Source organism: Coffea eugenioides, chromosome 3 (genome assembly GCF_003713205.1).
Source record: "Coffea eugenioides isolate CCC68of chromosome 3, Ceug_1.0, whole genome shotgun sequence".
NCBI lineage: Eukaryota > Viridiplantae > Streptophyta > Magnoliopsida > Gentianales > Rubiaceae > Coffea > Coffea eugenioides.
In genome coordinates this window covers 23,406,661-23,424,086 of record NC_040037.1, presented here as the reverse complement: position 1 = coordinate 23,424,086, position 17,426 = coordinate 23,406,661, and the positions used below count along the sequence as shown (strand labels likewise).

At 40.3% G+C, this 17,426-nt stretch overlaps 1 long non-coding RNA gene across 1 annotated transcript; it reads right to left on the bottom strand.

The window, feature by feature from the left end:
* Nucleotides 1-14,060: 14,060 nt before the first annotated feature.
* Nucleotides 14,061-16,088, bottom strand: LOC113764515. Its single transcript, XR_003467636.1, has 3 exons — nt 16,070-16,088; nt 14,784-14,841; nt 14,061-14,232 (listed from the first exon to the last, which is right to left on the bottom strand). It is a non-coding gene; the product is annotated as an uncharacterized LOC113764515 (long non-coding RNA).
* Between the last annotated feature and the right edge of the window lie 1,338 nt (nt 16,089-17,426).

The following is a 17,426-nucleotide window of genomic DNA, read 5'->3' as shown; positions in this document are numbered from 1 at the left end:
GTGTTGGCCGGCCATCCCAAGCTCAAGAAGGAGAAGAACTTCATCATTTTTCAAGCTTCCAATTGATCCAAAATCCACCAAATCAAGTGCTTAAGTTAGTTCTACTCCATAAAAACTTTCCTTCTAGTGCTAGTTAGTTGTTTGGTGAACTTTGTTTGAAGGACTAAGGTGTTCAACATCCCTCTCTCTCTTGGTTCTTGGTAAGTGAAGCTTGAAACACCCTACTACACCTAATGATGCTTATGTTGTGCTTACTAGTGATAAGAGTGCTGAAATTTCTGGTTTTATCTTGGTTGGAATTGATTTGGTGAAGTTTTCCATTTTATGATGATTTTTCTGGTTTAATTGGATTATGATGGTGTGGTTGTTTGTGATGATTGGCAATGGACTATAATGGCTCTAGTGGATGTGAAATGTGGTTAAATGCAATCAATTTTGGATTTGGTGTGAAATTGAAAAGTTAGGGTTCTTAATTCCCCAATTCTGTCCGGTTTTTGATCATAGGTTTAGAGGCCGAATTTGACTTTTCTCAAAACATTAAAGTTGTAGGTATTGATGTGATGGAGATGCCTGTAAAATTTCAGGGCATTTGGATTAGTGTGGAGTGAGTTATGACGAAATTACTGTAGCTGTTCTGCTTTGGACAGAATGCGAAAACTGCGTTAGTAATTGGCCATTTTGACTGGTTTTGGTTTGGATTTTCGAGTTGGTGTCTTCTGATGAAATGTAGCTAGATGTCTTAGCTAACATATGCCTTTGGAATTTCGGCAATTGGACTTGTATGGACTGAGATATACTGATTACAGTTTTTGGTGATTTGCAAACCTGTTTTGGTATTTCTGGTTTAGTATTTTGCAAGTTTGACCTAGTTAAGCTAGGAACTGGATTGAGTGCCCTTCTACATTGTTGTAGCCCTGTTTCATAGCTTCGAAATGGTGGGTCTTACACCCCCAACCGATAACCGTAGGGAATTTGACGCCATTACCGCATTATAAGATCAAACACGGTTTTTCTATCGAGGCTTAAGTTAAGGCCATATCTTAATTTCTGGTTTCTATCATGCCTACTTATGCATGTGAAACCCTATTGGGGTTGTGTTTAGCATTGTTTGGTGACTCGTTCTCGAGTCTCATTGTATGTGTTCCATGTTCTAGGGCTTGAAGGTAGTGCTCGACGGCTTGGTGATCGTGGTACATGAAATACCACTTACTTGCTTGGTGAGTATACTACTCACTTGATGGATTACTATGTGGCTTGTTAAATGTTATGTGATGCCTTAATGGCTTACTTGGATATTGAAATTGATCAAGGTGAGGGTGTACTTGACCGCCCTCACCTCTTTTGATATTGTCACTGATTGGTTACCGCTTTATTGCATTACTGAACTTGATATATTGGTTGGCGCATTCCATTTCATGGAAACTGAATTGTTGTCGTTTGGATGATGTCCAACGGCCATACTGCATTACTGAGCTCAACCCCGTTTGGTAGTCAATTGGATCGAGCCGGCGAGGGCTTGGTCGTGACGATTGAATTGCCACGGGGACTGTACTGGGGAACCTTGTGGTAATGAGACCCTTGGTTCCGGTAAACTCGAGTCTTACCAAAAGCTACTGAAATGGAGTGCGGGCCCGGTTGGGGTATGTTGGTGGAAGGAATGGAAGTAAAGAGTTGTCTACGGTTTGGTTTTATAACATTGACGGAGAGTCAATGAGGTTGGTTCAAGATTTCAAGCGTGGAAACGGGCTCTTGAGAGCCGACCGTATCCTTTTACCGTTTTACTTCATTGCTTATTTGTGCACTTTAAATGAAAGTTCATTCTTATATGACTTTGATTGCTTATTGGGTGGTATACCACTGGGCTTTAGCTCATTCCGTGTTATTTGTTTTCCTTACAGGGTGATAATTACTTTTGAGAATGGATTGGATAGTCAATTGCCGAATTGAGCATGTAAATGTCTTTTGTATTGCTCTTGAAGTGAAACCCTAATGTATAACGGGTTCATTTCCTTTTGATAGGCAAATCGAATGTGTACTTGATAGGCAAATCGAATGTGTACTTCCTTAGTGAATGGTTTTGGCTTGCCGTTGTGGCTTGAAATGGCTAATGTTATGTTGTATATGTTTTTCGATGCTTGGTTGGGTTTCGGACGGGTCGGTTACTATTCATGGCCGACTCTGGAGTTCGTTTCTTTTATTTTGGGATATTTTGCCCTTTTGCCTTGTTGCGCGCGTTATAAGTTTCAAACGTGATAGATCGCTTTATACTGCACCGTTAGTCCTGGCGAGAGCTGGGCAGGCAGTCCGCTAACCTCTTTGGTTCGCCTTAGGGGAAGGTGGGGCTGTCACAAAGCATGTGTTGAATGACCTTCTTATTGTGCAAATATATGTTGATGATATTATTTTTGGTGCTACTAATGAGTATCTATGCAAGGAGTTTTCCACCACTATGCAAAATGAATTTGAAATGAGTATGATGGGAGAATTAAATTTCTTCCTTGGACTTCAAATACATCAAGCGCTTGAGGGAATTTTTATAAATCAAGCAAAATATACCAAGGAATTGCTGAAAAGGTTTGGCATGGAGGACTCAAAGCAAGTTGGAACTCCAATGTGCACTTCTACAAAGCTTGACAAAGATGAAGAAGGTAATCATGTGGATGAAAAGCATTATAGAGGTATGATCGTAAGCCTACTCTATTTAACCGCAAGTAGACCTGATATTATGTTTGCTGTTTGCTTGTGTGCTAGATTTCAATCTTGTCCAAAAGAATCACATTTGAATGCTGTAAAAAGGATTTTTAGGTATTTGAAAGGTACATTAGACTATGGTCTTTGGTATGCTAGATCTAATGAGTTTGCACTATATGGTTATTCGGATGCTGATTTTGGAGGTTGTCGTGTGGATAGAAAGAGTACTAGTGGAACTTGTCATTTTCTTGGAAATTGTTTAGTCTCTTGGTTTAGCAAAAAGCAAAATGCAATATCTTTGTCTACAACCGAAGCGGAATATATTGCCGCTAGTGCATGTTGTGCTCAACTTTTATGGATGAAGCACACTTTGAATGATTTTGGATTGTTGTATGACTGCATGCCTGTGTTTTGTGATAATACTAGTGCTATAAATTTGACCAAAAATCCTATTCATCATTCTAGGACAAAGCACATAGATATAAAGCATCACTTTATTCGTGATCTTGTTCAAAAAGGTGACATATGTGTAAATTATGTTTGTTCTAAAGATCAATTTGCTGATATTTTTACCAAAGCTCTGCCATTAGATCAGTTCATTCATCTAAGATCAAAATTAGGAATAATCGAAAAATCATCCTAAAATTTCTCAAAGTCTTCGGACGTCCGAAAGAAGATGAACGGACGTCCGATGATGTTCTTCAGCCATTTTCCAGAATTGCGCCTGTTCGGACGCAACTGTCGGACGCACAACTTCGTTCGGCCGTCCGACAGTGCAACGGCTCATTTTTTAAAACAACTTTCTTCCTCATTTGCTTCAGACTCTTCCCATTTTATTTCCTCTCGGACGAAAACCCTCTTGTCTCTCACTCTCAAATTCATATCGTTCTGAAGCCCCCATTCCAAAATTGACTCAACCAAAACAGTTCCTGATCAATTGCGAGTCATTATTCCTGATCATTTCACAGAATCATCTATCACTTCGCACATTCCCAAATTTTCTTCAAAACCCTATCTTTTCATAACCGCTCTGTCAAATCTTCTACAAGGCTTTTTTGTTCCAAAATTTTTGTGCGATTCACTTTCCTACTACTGTGTGTATCATTTGCATCTATCATTCCATACATTTCGCACAATGGTGAATCTAAGGGGAGGAAAAGTTACTGCCGGACGCAAGCATCCACTCAGGGATGAGGATGAGAGTCTTCCCACTGTCAAACGGACATCCAAACGCTTCAAAAGAGGAGCTATCAAGGGTCAAATGTCACGGCCTACACCACAACCCTCCTCTCAGCCTGAATCTGGACAAGGGACATCTTCTCAACCGCCTCCAAAATCAGCCCCTCCTCCTACATTCTTTGATGATGCTGCGAAAGACAAATACTCCTGGATATCCCAGAAGGGTGTCATCCCTCAAAGAACTGTAAACCCCTCTGAATTTCGCTCCATAGGTTTAGAATCCATTCTGAGTCTATTTGCTTTCCAGAAATGGTCACATCTTATTTCTATGCCAAATGTCTACTATCCTGATATGTTGCATCAATTTTTTGCCAATCTTAGGAAAGGTTCTGACCAAACTGAAATATTTTTCAGGGTTAATGGGGTAGACTTAATCTTTGACTCTGAAATTGTGAACTCCATTTTAAATACTACCATTGAACGTTTATGCAAAGATAAGATTGCTAATTTCTTTTCCTATGAAGAGCTCCCGACTGCGGCAAATCATTTTGATGGGACAAAAATGTTAACCTATTTCAAAAGAAGTTTTTCCTCACCTGCTGATGCTAAATTGAATGATCTGGCCCCTGTGAATTTAATTGCTTTTTCTATCATTTCAAACCTGCTTGTGCCTACTGATGGCCATAGAACTGATGCAAACAAAATGGAGTTGTACCTCTTTTATTGTTTTCAAGAAAAAATTCGTATTGATTTTGGTTTTGTCATGTGCAAGTTTTTACTTCGCTATGCCACTGATTCTCGCAGAAAATTATCTTATGGAAAGTTTCTTCAAAAGATTTTTGAGTTTTACAAAGTCCATATTCTAGGTGTTTGTCCTAAAGAAGCATCTTCTTATGCCTTTACAAAAGGGTATTTTGAAAGGAAAAATCTTGTTTTTAAAGATAATCTGTGGGCTTATAAGGGTGCATCATCTAGTGAACTTAGGTCTAAGGCTGCACATGATCCTTCATCTATTCCACTCACTCCCATTCATCCTAGGAAATCTGCCTCTAAGGCATCTTCCTCTTCCAGTGATGAAGTAATTGAGCTCCTTCGTGAACTCAAACAGCATGTTCTTCTTCTAGAACATGGTCTAATGCTCACTATGTCCTCTGAGCAACAAACTGCCTTCCTAGACAAAAAGAACCTCCTGTTTCCCCCCCCTGTTGTTGAGGAAGTTTCCCATGACAAAGAGTCACACCCCACTGATCCAAATTCATCAATTCCGGATCCTGGTTCTTCAACCCCTGTGACTCCTCATGGCACCTCTACATCAGATAAAGGCAAGGCACCAGTTGAAGAGGCTGCTGAAAATGATGAAGAAACTGAAGAGGAGGATCTTGATCAATATCAGCTCTCTCGGAGGACACCTGGATCCACTTAGTTCATCATTTAGGACATTTGCATTTTGTTTGTCTCTTTTATGTTTTTGTGGTATTCAACAATGAATATGTAATGTAATGGATATTTTAAGTTTCGTTTTAGATGTTTAAGTACTGTTTTGATGGATGTCTGAATATTTTGATGAATGATTGTCTATTCTGCTTATGTGAATGTAATGAATTTGTGGATTGTCTATTCTGATTGATGGTCTAAGTTTTAATGTGTTGATGTGATTGGTTGCCCGTTTGTGATGACAAAAAGGGGGAGATGGTATGATTGGATTGAGTGATGATTGATGATTGGTGATGTTGCCATGATTGATGATTGGTGATGTTAGGATATGTTGGATTGATTGTTTAAATTTGGATTGGCAAATTTGGATTGGCTGATATGCATAATTGTTTAACTCGGATGGGCAGCCTTGTGAGGGGGAGTTTTTCAAAATTTTCAAATTTTGTGATTCACTAAGACAGGGGGAGTTCTTGTTATTTTGAAAGGGGAGTTTTCATTTGCAATTCAAAAAAATTTCATTTCAAACTTTTGTTTTGTCATCATCAAAAAAAGGGGGAGAATTTTTATTCTGGTTTGATGATCACAAAAAGTTCTTTGAAAATATCTATCTAACCTTCTTCAAATATAAGTGTTTTTGCCTATCAAAGAATCAGGTACTAAAATGTCATGAAATGCAAATCAACCAAAAGAAGAAGCAAAAACAGGACACTCATGTCGGACGGCCGAAAGGAATCTGTCGGACGTCCGAAAGGATAAAGAACATCAGGAAGGAAGCTCTGTCGGACGCTCATAAGGAAGCATCGGACGTCCGGAAGGATCGGACGCACACCTCGGACGCATATCAACCAGATCGGACGTCCGAAAAATTTCAAGATAACTTGCTAGCTCTCGGCCTACGATCGGACGCTGTGCTGTCGGACGACAAAAACTCATCGGACGTCCGAACTTCAACTTGGCTGTTTTCGGACGATTGGTTCGGACGATGATTTGATCGTCGGACGTCCGAAAGCCCCAACGGCTAGCTGACCCTTCATCTGCCTTCTATCCGTTGGAAGCTTTAATGAAGCCCATTTCTGTTCCCCTTTAAAAACAAACTGTTCTGAACGAAGGAAGAACTTTTGCACACTTTGTTTACAAGATCTCAAGAGATATTTTAGCTAGAAAATAGTCTCCAAAGCAAGATTGTTTTTAAAGTGGTGTGAATTTCTGGTGAGCATTTCTTTTGTGACTGAAAGGATCTTTAGTGTAGCTTTGTTGAGGGTTTTCTGAGTGATTGTAAAACTTCTTAGCTTGACTAAGTGAGCTTTAGGGCAAGGAGGAATGCTCCCTCCATTGTACATCTAGTTGATCTTCTTCCATCTAAGAAAAGTTTGCTCTTCCTAGTGTGTGGTCTTCAAGTTTGAGGATAGCTTGGTAGACACTTGGTTTGATTCCCTAATTTACTTTTCTGTTTAATAAAATTCTCATTGCTTGTCTATACTTGTGTTTCTGATCAATATTGCTCTTGTCTTCTAATCTACTTGGTTGATCATTACTAGAAAGAAGGTAAATTTTTATTAAAGAAAAAGTGCATAAAAATTTGGTTAAGATTTAATCAACCCAATTCACCCCCCCTCTTGGTTGTCTTTGGGACTTACATTACCCACCACAAAACACACATATAAACACATAAAACACCTCTAGCTTCATCAATCATTAGCTTAGAGGTTCAGCAACCCAACAAGTTTCACCAACGCAAGTTAACATTTCATGAACCACAAGCTGTAATATCTGAAATTTTTGGCTAAGGTGCTAAGCTGGAGTTTGTTACCTTCAAGTGGGTTGTTTACCAGCTAAATGTATTGTCTAGTTCCTCAAGTTGCTCCTAGAACCATAGAGGATCAGCCGGCTCTCTTGCTCTCTGTTTCCCTCTCGGTCTGGCCAGTCACCGCAGCAGCACAGCAGCGACTGAAGATGAAGAGGGCTGGGGTTCTGGGGTTTTTGGTGAGCTTGAGGTGGTTCTGTGGTTGGTGGAAGGAAGAAATAGGAAGCTGGTTTTTCTTCTTCACCCTGGTCCGAACAACCCAGCAGTAGTAGCAGCGGCAGGAGCAGCGAGAGTAGCAGCAGCAACAACGATCCTCTCCTTCCTCTTGCTCGATCTGGACAGCTGCAAGAAGTGGAGGTGGAAGCTAAAAATGGAAGCTTGAAGACTGGGTGTGAGTGGCTGAAGATGAGAGGCTGTTGGAGCTTGGAAGGCAGCGGTTTCTGCTTCTTCTTGCAGCAGAGGAGCGGAAGTTTAGAGGGGTAAGAAAAGGGTGGTAGCTGGTGACAAGATGGGAGGAAAATTGGGGTAGTCTAGGGAGTAGTCTAATTGACTTTTGGGCATGCTAATAACGGTGGGAAAATTTTGAATTGAATCGCGTTTACGCGCGAGAATTTTATCTACTGGTAGGAATTACCCATTTAACACATCCTCAACTTAGTTGTACATTTTTTTTATAACCTCTACATATCCTACATTTCAACTTAGTGCTACATTGCGCGTCAGTGCGTAAAAATTTACCCTAATGCTTAGTCGAACGCGAACCGTCAAATAAATTTTTAAAAATTCATGTAAATTAAAATATAACATTTTTATAAGTGAAAACATCATTACTAATATAAATACGCATTATTAAATATAAATACATATTATTTAATAATTTCAACATTTAAATAATATTTTGATTTTAATTTTCAAAAATTAATGAAATTTTGAGATCCTCACATCTTTCCCCCCTTAAAAGAATTTTGTCCTCAAAATTCTTACCTGTTCAAGTGAATAACTCTGGGTATTGGTCCTTCATGTCCTTCGCTACCTCCCAAGTTGCCTCCTCGACATCGTGATTTCTCCACAAAACTTTGACTAAGGCAATTTTCTTATTTCTCAATTCTTTAAATTCTCGGTCCAAAATCTTAACTGGTCGCTCCTCATAGGTCAAAGACTCGTCTACTTCAACTTCATCTAATTGAATCACATGACTTGGGTCGGGATGATATTTCTTGAGTATAGATACGTGGAAGACATTATAAATCCTGCTCATGCTAGAAGGTAAATCCAGCTGATAAGCCACTTTTCCAACTCGTTTAAGAACTTCAAAGGGTCCAATGTACCTCGGCTTTAATTTCTTTCCCTTCTTGGACACTACCCCTCCTTTCATAGGTTTCACTCTTAGAAAGATTTTGTCTCCTACTTCAAATTCTAAGTCTTTTCTTCGGTGATCTGCGTAACTCTTTTGCCCACTTTGAGCAGTTTGACGTCTCTCCTTAACCAGTTTAACTTTCTCATAAGCTTTTTCGATCCATGGAATAGCTGTCGGGTCTAAAGTCCTCTTCTCTCCTACTTCATCCCAATGAATAGGGGATCGACACCTTCTACCATAAAGCACCTCATATGGTGCCATTTGGATTGAAACCTGATAACTGTTATTATAAGCAAACTCTGCCAACGTCATGTATTGGCTCCAACTCCCTCCGAAATCTAATATACAGGATCTTAACATGTCCTCTAGGGTTTGTATGGTTCTCTCTGACTGTCCATCTGTTTGTGGATGATATGCAGTGCTCAACTTCAACTTAGTCCCCAAAGTCTCATGAAATTTCTGCCAAAAGCGGGAAACGAATCTAGGATCTCGATCGGAGACTATACTTACAGGAATCCCATGCAATCTCATAATTTCTTCTGTGTACAACTTGGCTAGTTTCTCTAAAGAGTAACTCATTTTCACAGGTAGGAAATGTGCAGATTTAGTAAGCCTATCCACTATCACCCAAACCGCATCATGTCCCCTTTGACTTCTAGGTAAACCCGTCACAAAATCCATGGTAATATACTCCCATTTCCACTCAGGGATTTCTAAAGGTTGTAACAAACCAGAAGACTTTTGATGTTCTGCCTTAACCTGCTGAAACACTAGGCAAGTCTGTACAAATTTCGCCACATCCCTTTTTAAGCCATCCCACCAATAAAGCCCTTTCACATCCTGATACATCTTGTTAACTCCAGGGTGAATAGTATACTTGGACTGTTGTGACTCCTCTAGAATTTCTCTTTTCAAACCCTCTTCACTAGGTACTACTATTCGATCCCTAAATCTCAAAATGCCTTCAGGTCCTAGCTTAAAATCTAGGGTTTCCCCCCTTCTCACTTTCTCCAAATAACCTTGTACTACCGGATCCTTCCCTTGAGCCTCCTTAATTCTTTCTAACAAAGGAGATTTTAAGGATAGATTTCCAAACAAGATTTTTAACTTTTCTAAACGAGGATTCCAACCACTCGCTTCTTTTAACATATCCCATTCTCTCACCATTAGACCTGCTACTTGAGCTCTCCTACTTAGTGCATCTGCAACCACATTTGCTTTCCCAGGGTGATAATTGATTGAACAATCATAATCCTCAAGAAATTCTACACAACGCCTCAGTCGCAAGTTCAACTCCTTTTGTGAAAACAGATACTTAAGGCTCTTATGGTCTGTGAATACCTCAAATGTTACCCCATACAAGTAATGTCTCCACTTCTTCAAAGCAAAAATAATAGCAGCCAACTCTAGGTCATGGGTCGGGTAATTCATCTCATGAGGTTTTAATTTCCTAGAAGCATAGGCCACAACTTTTCCCTTTTGCGTTAGAACATAGCCTAACCCTTCTTTAGAAGCATCGGAATATACTACATACCCATCAACTCCCTCAGGTAGGATTAACACTGGAGCCGTAGTCAATCGCCTCTTCAATTCTTGAAAGCTCGCTTCACATTTAGGGCTCCAAATGAACTTATGATTTTTCTTAGTTAACTCCGTCATTGGCCCAGCAATTTTCGAGAAATCTTTTATAAAACGACGGTAATAACCTGCCAATCCCAAGAAACTTCTAATTTCAGTTGGATTCTCTGGTTGTTTCCACAAAGTAACTGCCTCCACTTTAGTTGGATCCACTACAATTCCATTCTTAGAAATTCTATGACCCAGAAAAGAAATTTCTTCCAGCCAAAATTCACACTTACTGAACTTAGCGTAAAGCTTGTGTTCCCTCAACACTTGTAAAACTATCTCCAGGTGCTTGGCGTGATCCTCTCGGGTCTTAGAATATACTAGAATATCATCTATGAATACCACCACAAATTGGTCCAGATATTTCTTAAAGATTCTCTGCATTAGATCCATGAAAGCAGCTGGGGCATTGGTTAACCCAAAGGGCATTACCGCAAACTCAAAGTGCCCATATCTAGAATTAAAAGCAGTCTTAGGTATGTCTTCCTTTTTAATTCTCAATTGATAGTATCCTTGTCTCAAATCTAACTTAGAGTACACCACCGATCCTTGCAATTGGTCAAATAATCCATCAATCAAGGGCAAAGGGTATTTATTCTTAATAGTCATCTCATTCAAATCTCGATAGTCAATGCACAATCTCAAACTCCCGTCCTTTTTCTTTACAAACAAAACTGGAGCTCCCCACGGTGAGTCACTTTCCTTAATAAAACCTCTTTCTAGTAGGTCCTGCAACTGGATCTTTAATTCTTTCAATTCTGCAGGAGCCATTCTATAAGGAGTCTTAGAAATTGGGGCTACTCCTGGTACCAAATCAATCTTAAATTCTATCTCCCTTTCAGGTGGTAAAGATGTTAATTCTTCAGGGAAGACATCGGAAAAATCTCGCACGATTGGCACATCTTCTAATTTCACTTGGTCACTAGGGGCGTTGATTAATAAAGCTAAGAAACCCTGGGTTCCCTTGTGAAGCATTTTCCTAGCTCGAATCCCTGAAATCAAAGCAGACGAAGCTAATCTACCCCTTACATCTAGCTTGAGAGTTGCCTTGCCTGGGATGCAAAATTCCACCACTTTAACTCTACAATCTAGCTTAGCATGGTGGTAAGACAAAAAGTCCATTCCTATAATCACATCATACCCCTTAAGGTCCAAACTCACCAAGTCAACTAGCATTTTTTGCTCTCCAACCCAAAATTCACACTCCTTATACACTAAACTAGTGAGCATGCTCTTATTACCCGTAGGAGTCCTAACTTCCAAATCATAGGGTAATCGTACAGGCTTTACATCAATTCCACACATAAAAGCAGGATTAACAAACGAATGAGTCGCACCGGGATCAATTAAAACCTTAGCTAATCGATGAAAGATTGGAAGTGTACCTTCGACTACCTCCGAAGGGTCAGGTACAGGTTGACTATCTAGGGCACAAACCCTGGCCGGGACCTTTGGCCGACTCCCTCCAGAAGCAGTTTGCCTAGAACTTGTGGCATCTCCTTGGCTTCCCTCATTATCGAAAATCTTAGGACAATTAGCAATTTGGTGCTCAGCACTCCCACACCTGAGGCACTTGCCCTCCTTTCTCCAGCACTCATTTGCAGTATGATTGGCTTTTCCACAGTAACCACAGGTTATCTGAGGGGTTGACACTTGTACACCTTGTGGAGCACTCCTAGGGGGTCCCCTTCCACTTTGACTTTCTCTCACTCCAGATCCTCTCGCCCCAGAGCCTCTAGCTCCAGCACCCCTTGTTAAAGCACCTCTCGATGCAAGAGGGATATTCACTACCCCAGTTCCTCTACCCATCTTAGGCGGTGGGGCACTTGTAGAAATTAGGTCCCTGCTACCACTAGGGGCATTCCTTTTCCTAGCAAAGAATGACTTAGATTGGGCTCTAGCCGTCTCAAACCTCTGAGCTTTCTCTACGGCATCACTATACGTGTTAATTTGAGCAGTTGCTAGCTCCTCTTGAATCTCCACATTGAGCCCTTGCACAAATCTCCTAATGCGTCTCTGCTCAGTGGCTATCAGGTCAGGGGCATATCGGGCTAGTTTAGTGAAGTGGGTCTCATACTCTGCTACACTCATGGCCCCTTGTTTGCACTTAATAAAGTCGTCCTCCCTTTTCTCTTGGACTAGAGGTGGAAGGAATTTGGCATTAAACTCACGGGTGAAGTTTGCCCAAGTACTAGGGGTACGGTCTCTATCCCACTTATCCTTAATTAGATTCCACCAAGACCGTGCAGTTCCCTCAAATTGAAATGACGCAAAAGTCACCTTCCGCGTCTCAGTGTAATCCAAGGTGGCAAAAATATCAGATATTCTCTCCCACCATCCCTCAGCTATTTCAGGCTCTGGCCCACCTTGAAACTTGGGCAGCCCAAACTTTAGGAACCTCTCCAAGGCTCTATCTTCAGTATCTAACTGCCCACCACGTTGTTGATGCACTGGTCCAGGACCTTGACGGTCCGTCAAACGTTCTAGCACTTCGGTTATCCTATTAATAGCGGTGGCCATTTGATCTCCGCCCCCGCCCTCGGGTCCCCGATTTTGGTTCACTTCCGATACTCTATCGCCCCCTTGATCACGAAGGGGTTCAGCCCGTCTCCCTCGACCTCGGCCTCGATTTCGGCCTCGGCCTCTACCACGGGGATCCATACCTAGTTATGCCTAATGCAAAACAAGAAGTAAGTATATAGAAATTTACGCAAAATTTAAAGAGCAACGCAGGAAAATTGCATAAAATTAAGAAACAAAGCAGAAAATTATGCCAAATGAAGATCATTGAATAAAAATAACCACAACTAGCATTTCGTTGGGATTTTACAAAAATATAGCCCAAATGCTACAATGTGCAACCAGTCATTCATAATCAAAAGAAGTGCAATCACCACAAAAGCAAGCCATACAGTTACAAAAATACAATGGCCCAAGAGTTAGCACCATCCCAACCAATGTTTACAGATTACAAGTCAAAAGAGGGTTTAACTAAGCCTAGTCCTCAACGGGACCATCAGATGGATTCCCCTCATCAGGATCCTCTTCTGGATCCTCCTCCAGGTCCTCCTCTGGATCCTCCTCAGTACTAGGAGCTACCTCTAAGACCTCGTCCATCACCTCATCCACCAGCATGGTAGCATCCGCTAGTATCCCAGAGGCTCGCTCACGAACCATGTCTCTCATCCTAGCCAGGCTGTCCCTCGCTCTCTGCAGCTCCTCACGGTCTGCCTCAGCCCTAACTCTCTCCTCTATCACCCGTCCAGTCAGCTCTGTTACCCTATTCTGCAGATGAGTCACCATGGCACCTAACTCATCCACGTCCTGAATCAGGGCCAGGTTGGAATTTACCAACTGGCGACGCTCATCGTCTATAGCCAGAACCAAGCGGTTGGGGTAAGAGAAGGTCAACCTACAGTCACACCTAGGAACCCTGGTGGCGGGCGAGTACTGAACACGAGCTCCACCACCCTGAACTTGATAAAAAATAGGCCTAAGAGGCGGCGCGTGACCATTCACGTGACCGTTACCATTAGCAGCATGTCCGTTCCCATTAGGGTTCTCCATACCTACAAAACAGCCAAAACTTTCAAAGTTAAACCTTAGCACCATTAACTTGATCAATTATCACTTAAAATATATCTAAGTATCTCATTCCTATTTCTAGGAATAAAATACCTAACAATTCTCCCAAATACGTTCTAACCTAATGCTCTGATACCACCTGTGGCGGCCCCACCTCCCCCTAAGGCGAACCAGAGGGTTCGGCGAGTCGCCTGCCCAACTCTCGCTGGGACTCACTCACTCAATCATCTAACATCATCAAATATAATTCGTAAATAAACTTTACTTCTCGCATAAGCCAAGTACTTAAACAAACCGTACCATTCAACTTACTTGTCCAAAAGTACAATTTCAAGCATCAAAGAAAATGTCGAACTTAAAATACTTAAATTCAACTTTATTTACAATTTAAAATTCCTAATCCAGGGCACAGAAGCACCACAGGATTCACATTTTCCCAAAGACACAAAAGTCATCCAAAAGATACTAAAGTTTTCCCAAAGTACAAATACAAAAGTGGGCATTCAAAATATAACATTTCTTTTCTAGTTCTCCAAGACTTCATGCAATTCAGAACCTGTCAAGGAAAACAAATTGGAAGGGATGAGCCAATAGCTCAGTGGTGCCTCGAAACATGCAATTCACATAGGGCAATTTAACAAGTACAAATGGACAAGTAAGCAATTAACAATTTAGGAAATCGAAGTAACATGACAAGAAAAGGATACGGGGCTCTCAGGAGCCAAAGTCCACGCGCTTGATCAGGAAATTTTTAGTAGTTGACACTCCGTCAACTTTCACTACCTAACCTCCATGTAGAATATTTCCTACTCTACTTGTCTCCTAGCAACGACTTCCCCCTTATTTTCGGGCCCGACTCCAACACGAATTTTGCAAGCACTTTTACCAAGACGGCAGAGAGGTACCTCCCACTCTAATAGAGCGTGGTACGTGCATCCGTTTGGTTTATTTAGTCGACGAGACCACGCTCCAATCGACATTGCAACACTTGTACTTGTGATATTTCACACAATCACATAGCATATAACATTTCATGATATCTCTAGCAAGTACTTTTAACAAGTAGTTCAACTAGCAGTAAACACGATTCATGCAAGAGACACTCACCTCAAGTGAAGAGTCTAGAATTCCAAACTTTGATCGAGATTGTGCTCTTCACCAACTCCTAAAATCATACAAATAATTCACATAAATTTCCACTTTTGAGTTGGCGAATTTAACTCGAGTCAACTAGCATTTAATTTCACTCAAAAATCCCAAACTAGTATTAATCGTTTTCTCAAAGTGAAATCCACAAATTTCGAGTGAAATTAAATTTTGAGGTTTCTTTAAAACCAAAAACTTGCTAAATTCGTCAAATATTCCAATAACCAAGTTAAAACTAGTCGTTGGAATTTCTATAAAATAGAAACTCCTTAAGTTTGCCAAATTCCATTGACCAACTTGGTTCAAGGATTTTTTTTTTATGAAGGCAAAAACTTGAGTTTTCAAGAAAATTTCCAGAAATTTGGCAAAAACTTGAGTTTCAAGAAAATTTCCAGATTTGGCATATTTCTCGAAATAGGGCATTTGGTCTAATAAAATTCAAGGTTATTGACTCGAAGTGGACCTAGTAACAAAGGTTAATGCTAGAAAACATTTTCGGGACAATTTAGTCCAAAACTTTTCAACTACCCAAAAGCTACATTTTCCCCCAAACAATACTACACATATTGGTAAACATGTATACAGCCCAAATAGTTCACAAATTTGTCGAAATCAACCCCCAAAAATTCGACCAAAATCTGGAAAATTTCCAGAATTTTCGGGTAGCTCAAAGGGCATTTTTCTCTTTGATTTTTCAATGAAATTTCCCATTGTACCAAAGCTGCATTTTCACCAAAACTACTCTACACATATAGGTGAACATATACATGATTTAAATAGCCCAATAACTTCACAAAATCCAGCTCAAGAATTCGGGTAACAATGGAAGAAAGTCAAGCCTGTTTGTGCGGCTATAGCAGAGCAGAATTTTCTCCTCTTTTTGCTCAACCATTTTCAACTTATAAGTCATACTTTAAGTCCATAACAATCACAACTAACTAGTCTAACCTCCCAACAAGCAATCCAGTTCATTACCTAAGTAAAAATTGCAAAACAACAACCGGTAACCAAGCTGGAATTTTGCCTTCCCATTTCGGCCAGCTCTCCATTTTCATTCTTAAAATTTCCCAAACATTTACCCACCACAAAACACACATATAAACACATAAAACACCTCTAGCTTCATCAATCATTAGCTTAGAGGTTCAGCAACCCAACAAGTTTCACCAACGCAAGTTAACATTTCATGAACCACAAGCTGTAATATCTGAAATTTTTGGCTAAGGTGCTAAGCTGGAGTTTGTTACCTTCAAGTGGGTTGTTTACCAGCTAAATGTATTGTCTAGTTCCTCAAGTTGCTCCTAGAACCATAGAGGATCAGCCGGCTCTCTTGCTCTCTGTTTCCCTCTCGGTCTGGCCAGTCACCGCAGCAGCACAGCAGCGACTGAAGATGAAGAGGGCTGGGGTTCTGGGGTTTTTGGTGAGCTTGAGGTGGTTCTGTGGTTGGTGGAAGGAAGAAATAGGAAGCTGGTTTTTCTTCTTCACCCTGGTCCGAACAACCCAGCAGTAGTAGCAGCGGCAGGAGCAGCGAGAGTAGCAGCAGCAACAACGATCCTCTCCTTCCTCTTGCTCGATCTGGACAGCTGCAAGAAGTGGAGGTGGAAGCTAAAAATGGAAGCTTGAAGACTGGGTGTGAGTGGCTGAAGATGAGAGGCTGTTGGAGCTTGGAAGGCAGCGGTTTCTGCTTCTTCTTGCAGCAGAGGAGCGGAAGTTTAGAGGGGTAAGAAAAGGGTGGTAGCTGGTGACAAGATGGGAGGAAAATTGGGGTAGTCTAGGGAGTAGTCTAATTGACTTTTGGGCATGCTAATAACGGTGGGAAAATTTTGAATTGAATCGCGTTTACGCGCGAGAATTTTATCTACTGGTAGGAATTACCCATTTAACACATCCTCAACTTAGTTGTACATTTTTTTTATAACCTCTACATATCCTACATTTCAACTTAGTGCTACATTGCGCGTCAGTGCGTAAAAATTTACCCTAATGCTTAGTCGAACGCGAACCGTCAAATAAATTTTTAAAAATTCATGTAAATTAAAATATAACATTTTTATAAGTGAAAACATCATTACTAATATAAATACGCATTATTAAATATAAATACATATTATTTAATAATTTCAACATTTAAATAATATTTTGATTTTAATTTTCAAAAATTAATGAAATTTTGAGATCCTCACAAGAACAATAAAGATGGATGTGCACAAAAAGCATTAAATAAGTGTCTAATCTTGGAATCATTTATTATAATATTTTTATGGGTTAAACAAAAATTCTCAATGGTATACTTAATACACAAAAAAGCCCCCGTGATTTCAAAACATACAAAACGACACCTCATGTTTTGAACTAAATTGTAAACTAACAGAATTCATTAAAGTTAACGAAAATGACGGTTTTGGCTGTTAAACTTACCGGGTTCTGTTAAGTTTACCGTTAAACTTACCGGATTCCGTTAAATTTAATGAATTTTGTTAGTTTACAATTTAGTTCAAACATGAGGTATCGTTTTGCATGTTTTGTAACCACGGGAGGCTTTTCTGTGTATTAGATATACCACAGGGGTTTTTTTGTTTTTAACCCTATTTTTATTAATATATA